At 37.5% G+C, this 14,833-nt stretch overlaps 1 long non-coding RNA gene across 1 annotated transcript; it reads right to left on the minus strand.

The window, feature by feature from the left end:
* Positions 1-6,387: 6,387 nt before the first annotated feature.
* On the minus strand, positions 6,388-13,758 carry LOC127414518 (uncharacterized). The gene is made up of 3 exons (XR_007892808.1): positions 13,618-13,758; positions 9,669-9,838; positions 6,388-6,567 (listed from the first exon to the last, which is right to left on the minus strand). It is a non-coding gene; the product is annotated as an uncharacterized LOC127414518 (long non-coding RNA).
* Positions 13,759-14,833: the final 1,075 nt, after the last annotated feature.

Here is a 14,833-nt window from a genome sequence, read left to right on the forward strand (position 1 = left end):
ATTAATGATTTATTGCGCCTCATTCGTGAAACACAAGCAAAATAAATTTGTTAATTGTTTGTTCAACCATTCTTATGTACATTTTTGCATTCAATTATAAGTATCAATTTACGTAAGAAAAAGAATTTACAAAGAGATTTGTTCTGCTCGTGTCATTAATGAAGCCCATCGTGTGTAAAACATGCTGATATTGAAACTTGATATTGAAAAAGATAATTAACACAAACAGAGCCACAGATACAGAAGATACGAGTATGCACAAGTGTAATCAAACATATGATCACAGGTCACGTACCGTATTCGTTTCTCTCTCTGTCTCTCTCAATGTCTCTCTCTCTCAGCTCTGGGACTGGTACTTAACCCCCTGAGGTGATTCACAGTAGTCCATTGAGAGATGGCTTAAGTAATCTTGATTGATTTTTACCCGGACGCTACACATCTCTTTCAGTGGTTAACGTGCTATATAATCTGTAGCCTGGGACCATGTTAATTCACTCAGCTGGACCAGAGTGAAACCATGGTGCCGTCACTCTGTGAGACCTGCATAACTCTATAGGTGAAGAATAAAGACACAGTGAGAGTAAATGGGCTGTGCGATTCCCTCTATGGTTTGTTTGCATTTGCTATTTGTGTTAATTTTGCATGACTGACCCTGAGAGCTCTTATTATGAGCCCTTAATAGTGTACAAGAATGAAATTAAGAACACAACTGAAGTGAAAATATGTTTGCTTAAATATATCGTATCTATTCTATGGTACAGAAAAAAGTTTTTAATTAACACCACACAACCAGAGCTGGTGGAATAAGTCTCCATGACTTTAACTAGCGAACAATGCAATGAATTACAGGTTCAGTCTGGATTCAGCTGAGGTTAAGTGTCTTTCTCAATGGTGATAGTCTCCAGGGATCAATCCAGTAACCTTACGAATATCAGCCATGTGTCTTACACATACAATTTACGTTACATATGTACAGTAGGTGTTTCTTCAACCTTAGGCGATTTCGTGTTTCATGCCCTTACCATACCCCTTCCAGAATTTTAGCACAATTATGTGTGGACTTTTCAGACCGTTCATTACCCCAAAATTTCCAATGAATATTGAAGTTAAATTTACTTTTACCCTGTTGGAATGGTCCCTCTTTTTTTTATTAATTTTTTTTATGGTTATTCATGTATTTGATTTATTTTTTTAGACGTATCTGAGACGTTACAGACATTACATCAGAAATTAGCATAATTAATTCTGATTCAAAGTAATGTCCAGCATCATCCAATCACTGTCAACCATGTTAAAATAAAATGATACATTATAAATTCTGAATCTATGTACTGATTATCATTGTCACATGTCTGTCAAACATGTTGAGTGATCCAAACAACATCTGCAGCCTGAAACTGAACTTTTGATCAGATTTTAAGAGTGAATGCTATAGGATGCTCCCTTGCTCCCTATTTAGTGAATGACTTAACCTCCAGTGTGCTGTCTGTCTGCACTGGTCTCAGAACAGTTAGAAATGCATCTTATTTTCATCCTAACTCCATATAAAGCCTCTGAAAGTAAAATGTTTCCGGACGAAACCACTGATTCTCAAGGTGATTATGCACAATAAATATAGGAATGCATTTACTAATGTTAATGAATAGAACCATATTGTACAGCAATAACAAAATAAAGCAAAATGTATATTAAAATGAAGCGAAATGACCAACAGATATGTTAATTTTATGAAAGTTATTCAAAATAACAAACATGTTTTTTCAACTTTTGAGGAAATAATGTCCCAAAATCCACATATGTGGACATCATGTTTATCAGCTTGGTGAAATGCGATAAATGAATGCATTTTTTTAAAGCGGCATTTCAAACGAAACTAGAGACACTACTCTGTACACCCAAACAGGTTTCAATGGAAAAACGTAAAGATGTTTCTTACCAGAGGCACTTTTGTTGGCTCTGCACCTGTAGAAGTGCTTCAAGGAAATCAACGTCATGTTGTTGTCACGTGACTCGGTGCGGAAGAAGTTTAACCCTTAAATGACAGTCTAGTCTTGTGAACAGTATTCAGTCGATTAAAATTCATCAATATAACGTCCATGCATGTGGTCGCGGGGTCGCACTAGGGTATTGATTTGATACAGGATGCGCCATTTCATCTTTAAATACAGGACGATCCCATATTTTACAGGATGGGCATCAACCCTACTGGTCTACCTTTAACACTGTCAGTGACTAAGTTACATTGATTCTTGCTTTTACAGTATATGTACAGTGGTACCAAACTTCTTTGGACGGCTACTCTTAAAAATATCTGAATATCATTGCATTAGATAACAAAATGTAAAAGCAGGTGTTATACATTTGAAATAAATAAATGTCAGACCGATTCCAGGACACTCCCTCCATTTTTTATTGGTTGTACAAACAAATAGTCCCGCCCCTAAACTCATGCCCTTGGTCAAGTCAGTGTTGCTGTGTCGGGATGCTCGAAAAACAGAGAGATGTTTTCTCAGCACAACAGAGCCACAGTGTTACACTTTAAGATTAAACCAACCTACAAATGACATATATATGACTCTGTATACTTTTTCACAGAAAATTTTTTATAGATCATCTTAAAGTGTCCACATAGACCTGTGGTGGTCTGCGTTATACTCAGCATGAGCGAACTGGAAGAATTTCTGTATAAAAGCTGGTCATTGGACAAACAGATTTTGGCAAAACGGACTCAAATTATGACAACTTCGCTACATTGGACAGTGACCTGACCTGCTCTGAGACTCTTGCGCGCTCTTTCTCCATCACTCCGTATCTCTCTTCCTGTTTGCCAGTTGGCAATCGAAGGCCAGGAATCTGTCAGTGTCGATTGAGCTGAGAGGGCAGAGTCCGACCCAAAGCAGTCGTGCTGGTCGTGGGCCCACCAATTCTTCTGATTAAGCCTAGGGAAAAGAGAGAGAGAGAGAGAGAGAGAGAGAGAGAGAGAGAGAAAGGCCACATTCCTCTGAGTAGAGCTGCCAAGCCCCACTCCAAAACCTCCACACACACACACACACACACACAACCCCTCCGAGTTTTCTGCAAAGGCGAGGCATGAATGAGATTAACAAAAGAGTCCTGTAAGAGCCCTGCTTGGCCGCCTTCCATGTCAACAGCTCTCGGGGTCAAAGGTCGCACTAACTACATTCATTTCCAGCAGACCCTCCTGCTCTATAACACAAGCTGCCCGAGTCTGGCAACAGCGAATGGAATGGACTGAAAGAAAGAAAAGTTCAGTTTTTACTCCTCCAACTAATATCTGGAGATATTCCAGATCCGTCCACATGTTTCTGCTGAATTAAAGCAAATGAAAAAAAAAAATTATAAAAATGCAGATGGAGAGAGTGGAGGCAGCGAAGAAAGAGGTGAAAAAAGAACGAGAGAAGAAAGTTATTACTGTGTGCACATTTACAGCCCCTCACACATTGCGGAGAGCACCTGATATCACTCAGAGCGAAAAAAGTCTCTGAGCTTTCAGTTTAGTAACATAAAAACGCCAGTCATTTAATAGATGTATTACACACCTGGCCTGACAAGCGGGATCATGTAATCCAATTACACGCAAACGCATTAGGTAAATAGCGCATGGACTGATAACAATGTTAGAACGCTGCCAAATGCTCAGCCTGTTGAAATTGCTGAAAGTTCTGATTGAGAATGTAGATGATCTTTTTAAAAAAGCAAGTCTGTTCCCAATGCCAAACTAAAAAATCTTTGAGATAGTATACAAAGACGAGAGAGCATCCTGGTATTTAAAAACAATGTGAAATGGTATTCACAACCCATTTTGCTTCAGTGCAACAGGATAGACTTTGAGAAAAATGGTAGGGAGAGACTTTTATCCATTAGGGATTGATTGGATGGTTGAAAAAGAAGAGATTAGCCGAAAAGTCAAGTCACATTATTCTTTGGAATAATATGCACGGATGACTCATTCGCTTGGGACTAAAAAGTAAAAGCAAACTGAATGTAATTTAGGAAGGAGAACAGAATGTGAATGAGTGAGTACGTCTGCTTGCTAGTGAAATGCAAATCTAGTTGCCACTAGCAGAATTTGCCAGCAGTAAATTGAGCTGTAACATGGACAAATCTCCACAGTACTGGACAATAAAATATTATCTAAACTAGTGGTTGTGTCTGATTTCATACTGTTACGTTGACATAGGGAAGACTGGGGCTGGATGTGACACTTTTTACACCAGTGAACATTACTCAGGTTATAGGTTTATTTTTGAAAGTCAGTTTCTGCACAGACACTTACCTTGACGTTTTGACTACAAAAAAGCTACTGAACATTTTCACCATTCTTGCTGGGCACATTGCCACACTATGTGGGGCAAGTTGTCACAATAAAACCTCCAATTACATGAGTAGGTTAGGTTTCATGTAAACATTAGAGGGGTGACGGGGGATTGTGTCCCCTACCATATTAACAACCAAAATAAAATCTACACCCTTTTTCAAATCTATACCTGCATTGACACTTTAATGCCTACCTTGGGTCTTCAGTGACCCGGGACCTCATTTCACCCCCTGTGCCTCATCCATTTTTTGGATTTCATATGCGTGTGCACATACATATTATACATGCTATTTCTTACTCAAGGTGGTGCTGATGTTTCAGTGATTGACTTGATTTACATTTGACATTACTTCTACGAACAAGCAATGTGGAAGTAAACTATAGCAAGTGTAACACATGAACAGTATGATTCGTCTATTGTCATTTGGGTGAACTACTGAAAAAATGCCTGAATTGCACAAAAAAATAAAATAAATAATAATAATTATAATAATAATGTTCATAACTGCTTAGTTACCAAAAGTATATAGAGTCATTAAAGACCCTAGATATATGTGATAGTGTCGTTATTTTTGTTGTTGTTGTTGTTGTTTGTTTTTTTTTTTGCACTTCCATAAATTACATTTCCATGATTATTTCATATCTATATAAGTTAACTACCACAGGATATACATTTCTTTGTTTATTACAACCTGGTTATATTTATTTCTTGGTTTATTGCAACGTGGAAGTAAACTATAGCAAGTGTAACATATGAACAGTGTGATATGACTATTGTCATTTTGGTGTACTACTAAATTTATGTAAGTTGTGCATCTTTTTAGACTCAAAAAGTGTCTGAGAAAATACATATGTGTATCTTATATGTTGACTGTGTTATGTGTAGCTCAGTATGTGTTTGACAGCCAGTTGTGTCTCATAAAATTTAGTGTGGAAGTAATATTCTGTATTTGTTGCATCATCTCTTTGATATATATGAAAAATGAAACATCAATATATATCAGAATATATTCCATTCTAATTTGATCAAATTGTCTTGAAAAGGTTTTTAATATTTGACACTGTTTGGGCATTCGTTAGTGATAGATATACGTACCGGGTCACTAAAGACCTGAGTATGTAGTAATGTTTGGCGAAACCACCATATATTTAAACTAGCGGCTTAGGTTTCTGTGCTGTAGGGCTCTCAGCAATATTTAACCAAGAAAATAAAGCACAAAACGATTAATTAAACAACAAAAATGGAAGGGAAACATACACAAATATCAAAACTATTCTTTATAACACATGAGAAAACATGCCCTGACCTTTGACCTAAGACCACATTTAAAACTTTTGGTTAAAAAAAATCTGCCTTCATAATATAGTTGACTTTTGCCTTTATGTGTACCACTGTGGTTTGATCATGTGTACCTTTTCCCAAAGAGCTATAACGACAATATGATATGATAGTTAAAATGTATTTGGTTAGGGCAGAATTTGAGCAATTGGACTTTTGACTCCAAAACGTATCATTACTGAAATAGAGCCCTATGTGACAACTAGCCCTAGTTTCCCCTACACCCCAAACCACAAATCAATGCACTTGTTAAATCAAGAGAAGTGAGTTTAACTACGGCTTAAGTGCACCTGACACCGAATCTAACGGTGAGTGTCTGTTGAAAGTGAACAGAAGACAAGAGAGAGAAACGACTGCGAGTTAGAAAAGTAGAAAAGAAAAAAGGAACAGCCATGGGGGGAGGTGCCATGGGGAATCGCAGATTTTTTTCTCTTTTTATCCTTGATCTCTCTCTTTTCTCTTTCAGCTGGATCCAGAGCCCCACCCCAGCCCCCCGCAGAACCCCAGCCCAGCCGAGAGCAGCGCTACACGGACTCAACCCCGACCAGCTGCAGGGTCCTTATGGAGCTCCACACACACACACACACACACACACACACACCTATACACACACACCTATACACACACACACACACACACAGAGAGAGAGAGAGACACTTGATGACAGGCAAAGTTTATTTTTCTTTTTTTGGTTGGGGGGGTGGGGGGCACTCAGAGACATAACACAGGGAACCAGAGTGCTAAAGTTTCAAAGACGCAGCTGAAGGATTTGCGCAGGGCTGGACATCCTCTCTTTAAGGCGTCCAGTATGTTAGCAGGAGGTCAAACGGCAGCCAATGACAGATCTCACAGCAAAACACCCAATAACCAGCTAGTAACCATCAAATTCCTGCAGAAGAAACATGACAAACAGTGGCGATCACTCATCACTGATAGGGCAAGATGAAAAACTGCATTTTCATTTTAACATATTTAAATTAAGGAACATAGAAACCCTGTTTAATGCATTTAATAGACTGCACAACCAAAATCCAAATACATTTTTGGTGATTTTCTGTAAGGATGCTTTGAATATGATTGTATTGTGAAAAGTGTTATACAAATAAAAAACATTTGTGATCTGCTCCATCATTTTGCCCCATAAACTGGACCCAGAAACCCATTTCAACTGATCAGCCACAACATTAAAACCACCTGCCTAATATTGTGTAGGTCCCCCTCGTGTCGAAAACAGCGCCAACCCGCATCTCAAAATAGCATTCTGAGATGATATTCTTCTCACCACAATTGTACAGAGTGGTTATCTGAGTTACTGTAGACTTTGTCAGTTCAAACCAGTCTGGCCATTCTCTGTTGACCTCTCTCATCAACAAGGCATTTACGTCCACAGAACTGCCACTCACTGGATGTTTTTTTGTTTTTGGCACCATTCTGAGTAAATTCTAGAGACTGTTGTGTGTGAAATTCCCAGGAGGTCAGCAGTTACAGAAATACTCAGACCAGCCTGTCTGGCACCAACAATCATGCCAGATGGGCCGGTTTGAGTTTGCATGTTGTTTTGGCAGCATGAGGGGGACCTACGCAATATAAAACATGTGGTTTTAATGTTTAATGTATATTATAAAAAATAATAATACATATAATTAAAATGCATTACATTATTTAGGCACACAAGTAAATCATTAAAAAAGACGATACAAAAAGTGGCTTTAGAATATATTATTTATTTCCATATTATTGAACATAAGCCAGTCATTGGCCTACAGTTCACAGCAATCCATTTTGCAATTTAATTCATCAATCAGTCTGAGATTTATTATATGGGCTTTTCTAAGGATGCGTCAATGTACACCTGCATCAGACGGACGCTTTTGGGGCGTCTCGGTTACGGTGCATCATAACATACAGTTTTAAGTTGCTGTGTCAAGTTAAACAATATGTTAAACTTAGAAAAACACATACTGAAATCCTTGTGTTCGGATTTGCACTCCATCAAGCTGTGTTTGTGCGTAAGAACATGTTCTCATCTTGTGCTGTCTGCTCTCGGTAAGTGTGGTTTGTTCTCTGTATAAGCTGCGTGTTGCCTATACAGCGAGTTTAACTTACTGCCCCCTGGAGAAAACAGATGGTACTCCATTCTTTAATTGCTTGTATGGAAGTAATATTCCTTATTACGGTCCGGAGACATGACTAATTGTGTTAATTTTTGAACACATTATTTATTATATAATTAATCGCACTGAATTAACGTATTAAATCGACAGCTCATATATGTGTGTGTATATATATATATATATATATATATATATATATATATATATATATATATATTTAGTTACATATTTATATATACAGTAAAGATATATAGTTTATAGATTCAGTAACTCATTTGCAATGCTTCATGGGGCTGTACTTCATTCCCTCATGAAAGATATTAAGCAATCAAATCAAACTTTGCAGTGCTGTGATTCACCTCGGAGCTGGTTGGTTTGTTTTCATGGCTTAGAACTCTTTATTATGAAGGATTTTATGAAATATCTATGGAAAAAACGGATTGGAAAAATAGGCTGAAAAAGTGGGAAGTCACTCTTGGGCTTTATAATGACGCTAAATGTACACAATTCACCTTTTAAAACAGCATTAATTCTTGTGTTACCCAAAACTTGTACTTTTTTGTTTTGTTTTTTCTCCACCAAGGTATCTCCAAACCTCCAAGATTGCCTACAAAGTACAACTCTCCTTCTCGAACTCCACACAACACCTGACAGGTGCGTTATCAAGACATCAGACAGAAATCCTGAATCGTTTCAAAGTGACAGCTCTCATCTTTACAGCAGAGGAACACCAAACCTCTGCCATATGACAGGACATATGGAGGGCCGCTGTCAGCCCACCTACAACACATCAATCACGAATAGATGTCCTGCCCACACACCTGTGACCTCATGCTTCCATCTGAACACCTCAAGAGAACCACGGTTGTACGGGTGATATCTAAAGCCTGAACATCAGTGAAGCATGTAAAGGCTCCTTTGACATTCGATAAAGATGCATTTCAAGAATATGAGAGGCAAAAACATAACAAAACTAATGCTTTTTCTAATGACCAGGGTCCGAAATGAAGGGGATCTCGAGGCAAAAATGTGAATGTGGGGGCAAAAAATGTCATTGTAATGAATTATTTTGTATTTTATTTATGAAATCTGATATAATCCTTAATATGATATTATTAGTTATGATTTAAAGGTGCTGTAAGTGATTTTATCTGTTCTAGAATTTCCACAAACTGTCAAGCTGAGCCGTTGGATTAGCCACGCCTCCTTTTTTCCCAAAACCCTGCACTCCAAAGACACCAAATTAACTTTATTAAGACCAACACGAGGAGTAACGGTTGTCAAAAACAACAGCAACAGAATAGCGCCCTCAACTGACAACTGTTATGAACAACATGGCATAAAAATGGCATTATGCCTCAATATTTCACTACAATACTATAAAACGTGCAAAATGATTGACAGGCAGAGAGCGTCAGAGACCGCGGCCCGCGGACACATTTTTGTTAGCTGTTTACAGAGTCTAGAGCCAACACAGAGACCGGTGAGATATCTCACGACACTTATTTCATTAATATGTTTCAGAGAGCAGTACAAAATATTGCATACCTTTCCATGAAAAAAATTGCTTAGCGCATCTAATAATGTTCATTTAATTCTAAATCTTGAGAATTTGTATTACGGAATTGATTAAATTGATGTATTTGACGGATGGTTAAAAAAACATACCCTAAGGTAAAAAAAATAAATAATAATTGCCCTGAAAATCAAATCCAGAGGGCAAATATTGCCCCTTAATGTAAAACTTAATTGCAAATAACGCTGTTTGCACAATGTAAATAGCAGTCAAATGTGTTTATCTGGATTGGGGATATGCAAATAGATAATTTAGCTGCACAAAGGATGAATGTAAAATACAAACAGCCATGAAAGATACCAAAGAGTGTAGGTGTTCAGGTCTGTTTTATTAATGCAGTCCAGAGGGGGGTAAATCCAGCGTGTTGGCGTGTGTAGAGCTCTGCCCGTCTTTGATCTGGTTCAGCACTGACCAGCTCTGTGAAGGGTCTCGTCCCCCCGTCACGCCATCACACAACCCTTTAACTGCATCTGTGTGGACAACAGACACAAACAAATCAGAACTTGTGTTTGTTTTAATGCACGCATCCACTCCTGACGCCTAAACAGATTGGAGGCGGAACACCAATAAATAATTCAGCCATAAGACAGCAGGTCCACCCACCCCCACACACACACCTTTGATGCTCTGTAGCACAGTAGGGGTTATCATTTGCCCTGTGTTGTTGATCCTACACACACACATGCATACACATTTTTCAATATATTTAATTCTCATCTGCAGTCCAATATCTATAATTGTAGGAGTCATACTAACAGAAGTGTGATTTGGTTATATAAGTACTGTATCATCATGCATATGCACAACAGCATCATTAATACAGTAATATTGTGTATTATATTGTATTTATGATGCTGTTGTGACTGGTGTACATATATGTTATCTTTATGATGTATCACTGAAACAATCAAATTGTTCTTGGTTGTTTAAACGTTTCTTGAAATGTCAAGTTTTGAATTCATTACTCAAATATCCATGTTCCTTGGATTTCCTTTGCTTCAAAATTCATTGAATTAAGATTTTAAGTGTTTATAACTCAAAAGATCAAGTATAAAATTGAGGCTGTGGAAGCTCTGGTGGTTGAATAGTTTAATTATGTTTTCTTGGTCAAAAGGAACGTATGGGGGCATTTAAATGGTTGTTTTTAAGAATTCGTAGAGATTTGAGCTTTTTTTAGTATGATTGAGGTTGTTGAACTTAAGTTGTTTTATCTTGTTAGGGCGATTAGCATTTCCTTTGGTGAAGTTGGACCTTGTTCTCTATATAAAAACCCTCCTTGCATGCGTGCATATAAAGTGCAGTTTTATAAGTGGAATCAAGTTTATTTATATTTAACAACTAACCTAGAATTATGCATAATTTTTACTGTACGTGCTGTTATTTTATGATTATATTTTCTCAGTTTAACCAATTCTATTGAAATTAATTACATTTACATTTGGTCATTTATCAGTAGAAGTAGAAACAAGTACATTTTAAGAGCAAATCTGAGTTAAGCCTACTTGCATCTGGTTATATTACTTAAAAGGCTGATTTGATAAGTTGCTTGTTAACATAAGTTTTGAGAGACACCATTACTCAGTTAAACTGAGTGAACTCAACTTATTAGGGTTTACAGTGCACAAGTTATATTCTATACATTTGATAGATTTGGAAAAGAAGTAACTATAGGGGTAACTCAGTATTACCATTACATAAAAGTACAGCGGCAGTATGGTACAGTGACAATAACAGATAGTAATACCCTGGTACTTTGAATTGATATATATATACAGTATGTCTGTTATATAATTTATGTATAGTACTAAACTCATATGGTATTTACATGGTATGCCAAGGCACTTCAAAGAATGGTACCATGTCCAAAAAAACAAATAAAATAGTAATCCGATGGTATTTTGTTTTGTAAGTGTAACATTTACATAGAAAGCCCAGCATGCTTGTCTGTTTTAGCCATATTTGCTGTAATGTTTTACTTACTAATAAAAAAGCAGAACTAATTCATTAATATGAGAACAGACAGATGTTGTAATTATGTTGCAACACTGGAGGGTCACAGATTAAACACAACTGATCAATAGAGGGCGCTAGTACTCAATGAAGTGTGTATGTGTGATTATGTGTCATATATACTGTATTCAGTACATCCAAAAAGACTTTAGATAAAAAATTTAAAAAAAAATGTGATCTTTTTGTGTTTTTTTGTAAGAAGCAACTGAGGCTCTCTTTTGGGGTTAACACACTTTACCACAAATGTACGCAAATGTCTAAGAATGGTATTGGCCATAGTAATATAACTTTGTTTCGAACATATACTCGATTATACCATGGAAACTTTTTTTTTAAGTATCTTGTAGTACTAAGTAAATACCATGATATATTAATATGATAATCATTATCAGAACCATGGTATTACTATCTGATACATGACTGTAAACCAGTATTTTTTTGTAAGGGAAAAGTATAAGAAGGTTTGCATAAATCTTCAAATACTGTAAATATACTGTAGACTATTAATGCAGTTCATGACTGATCTGAGATATTAAAACAGCAACAGCAGCAAACATAGTAAAGAATGAGTAAAAGATTTAAACTCACTTAAGGTAAATGTGACATTCATAATGCAATGTACTGCTCAAAACACACACACACACACACACACACACACACACACACACACACACACACACACACCTGTCTTGAAAGAGGTAAAGTCTGGTGAGTTTTATAAAGGGAAGTCCAGAGAGAGTTTGAGGAAACACGGCTTCACATTTAGCCTGAATAAATCACACTTAGAAAGACAGCGGCCCCTTTGGACCCCGAAGGGGACGTCACAGCAAATGAGTGATTAAAGCAGAAACTAATCACTCCATGTGTTAGCTGGTCTATTGAATTACCTGTAAATAAAAACAATTAATAATTATTATAATAGAGGTCTTTTTTTTTTTTTTTTAAGAAGAATTATTTGTTTTTTCTGTTTATGCCAAAATGACTGACAGAGGGAGGTATAGAGATATCACAGAATTTAAGTTTAAATGTGTAAAGACACAGAAAAGTCATATAATTTATAAAGATGGAGGAACAACATATGGAGCAATTATGGTTAGAGGTGTTTGATCCCTTTAAAGCGCTGTGTTTGACAGACAGTTATGGAAAGTAAGATGTGGTCCCGGTACCTGCGTGCCCTGAGAGCGTGCTTTCAGTCTGCTGGGTTTCCTGTGCTACGAAAAAGGAGATAATTCATTCATCTAATGGGAACAATAAATTCAAGTATTAACTGCGCCACACCATATAACAGAGGAGAGCCTGGAGAAATGGAAGACAGATGAAGGCGAGAGAGAGAGAGAGAGAAAGAGATGGAGAGAGACTGTTAGGCAAGGCATGGAAAGGAAAGGAAAAGAGACCCGAAAAAAGAAAAGAAAGTGGGAAAAGAAAAAGGATAAGAAAAGAAAAGAAAAATACAATTAAAAGGAAACGGAAAAGGACAAGTAAAATAAAATGGTAAGGAAAAGGAAGAGAAAGGACAGGTAAAGGGAAACAGGAAATGGAAAGGGAAAAGGGAGTGGACAGGAAAATACAAGGGAAACAGACAATGAAAGAGAAAAGGACAGGAAAGAGGACCCCCCCCCAAAAAAAAAGAATAGGAAGTGGAAAAATAAAAAAGGGCAAGCAAAGTCAAATAAAAGGAAAATGGAAAGGAAAACAGAACATCCGTACGTTTTCATGTATAAAAAGCATGTCTACATATCTATTGACTTCAGTAAAATGCATAAGTGTTCTAAGAACACAGCAGATCTGTCTTTTTTCCTAGTTTGTTGACTACACACCAACATAGAGGTAAAAAACAGGAGCTGATATTAAAAATAGCTTTACATATTTAACACAGATCTAGAAATCTGCTTAAAATGGCAAAAAGAACCGACATCACAAACATAATGTAAAAAGCATAACTTAATGAAGACTCATGTGCTGATATAAACTCCACTTACAATGTGTGCTTAAAAGAAGGATTGTCCTTTGTTGTTTTTTTTTACGTAATGCTGCCAGTCAAGAACGATATACCGATAAATAACTCTCATTTGTGTGTTCCTCATCTCTAGATTATTAATTTAGATCAACATCAATGCCGATAAAAAACATGGATAAATGAGCATTGTTGTAAGCAACTTTGCAGAAATGAACGGAGCCATGTTGATTAGACTACGTAAGGGTTGATTACGTAAGGGTTGTTTCGGCTCATAAAACTCACCTGTGATTGGCTGGATGGTCGCTCAATCAGCCCAAAGTAACAAAACGCAAAGAATACCGTATACAAATCCACCATTTGGACTCAGTATGTGTTTAACTTGGAAAAGTGCGGGGGACAAAAATCACCTTTTTAAAGAGTGCAGGGGACGTGTCCCCCACATCCGCTACGCCCTTGCTGTTGTGTACTTGAGTGTGAGAGAATAGTTGAGGAAAAAGAGAGAGAGAGGCAGGGGAGAGAGAAAGGAGGGGCAGAACTGGGGCTGTGTGCTGCTAACAGGCCTCTAGGGAATTAGCGCTTGACGGACCATATGGGTAACATAGAAAGAGTGTGAGAGAGAGAGAGAGAGAGAATGAGAGGGAGAAAGAGAAAAAGAGAGGGTGGCAGGGGCCCTGAGGCTGGCAAGGCCCCTCCGCCACAGCTTCAGCTGTTACCCGTGAGCCCTTGGGCCAGGGGAATACAGCCTGACACAAAGAAAACAGCGGAAAGCACAGGCAGCCCTGTGTGTGGGAGAGGAACACATCAACCTGAGCTGAGGAGACCTTCCTCCATTACAACTTCATCTGACAGCTTACACACTTTCCAAACCTTCATAACACAAGCTGTCTGCCAAGTCAGAGGGCGTTATCATTGTTCTTGTATGAGCAATAAATCAAGAGACGATATACATATTTTAAAAGTTAAGCCACCAATTTGTCAGGATAGATGCTCTGCCGACATAAGAAAATGCCAATCGAAAACCGCCTGAGCCGTCCAACTTTAGGTGGACTCAATGTCCAAAATGTGAAAATAAATACCAATTGACCATTTTCTAAACTCCGCCCCCCTTGGTTACTGTTGCTAGGTCTGACAAATATTGCAGAACATCCCATGAGAAATTGAGATTTTCCTGAAGAGTGCAATATGTGTGCATTGTATTATTCATGAACAACATTAGTTTAAAAGTGTGTAACCCAAGTAATGTTTTTTTACTACAAGTAATCCAATTACAGTAACTAATTAGTATGTAATCAGATTACTCCCAACACTGCCAAACACAATGTATCTCGATAGATTTACATTAGACCAGAGTAAAAGTTTGCCAAGCAATATGGCAGATGGTAAAAGTGGCTGAGGTAGGATTGGTCAGTAATGTTTTTAAAGGTTAATTTGTACAAATATCAAAAGATTTCACAGTGGATCATTGCGACGTAACTACATTTCGTCTAGAGTACAGTAG

The sequence above is a fragment of the Myxocyprinus asiaticus genome, chromosome 24 (assembly GCF_019703515.2).
Source record: "Myxocyprinus asiaticus isolate MX2 ecotype Aquarium Trade chromosome 24, UBuf_Myxa_2, whole genome shotgun sequence".
Lineage (NCBI taxonomy): Eukaryota > Metazoa > Chordata > Actinopteri > Cypriniformes > Catostomidae > Myxocyprinus > Myxocyprinus asiaticus.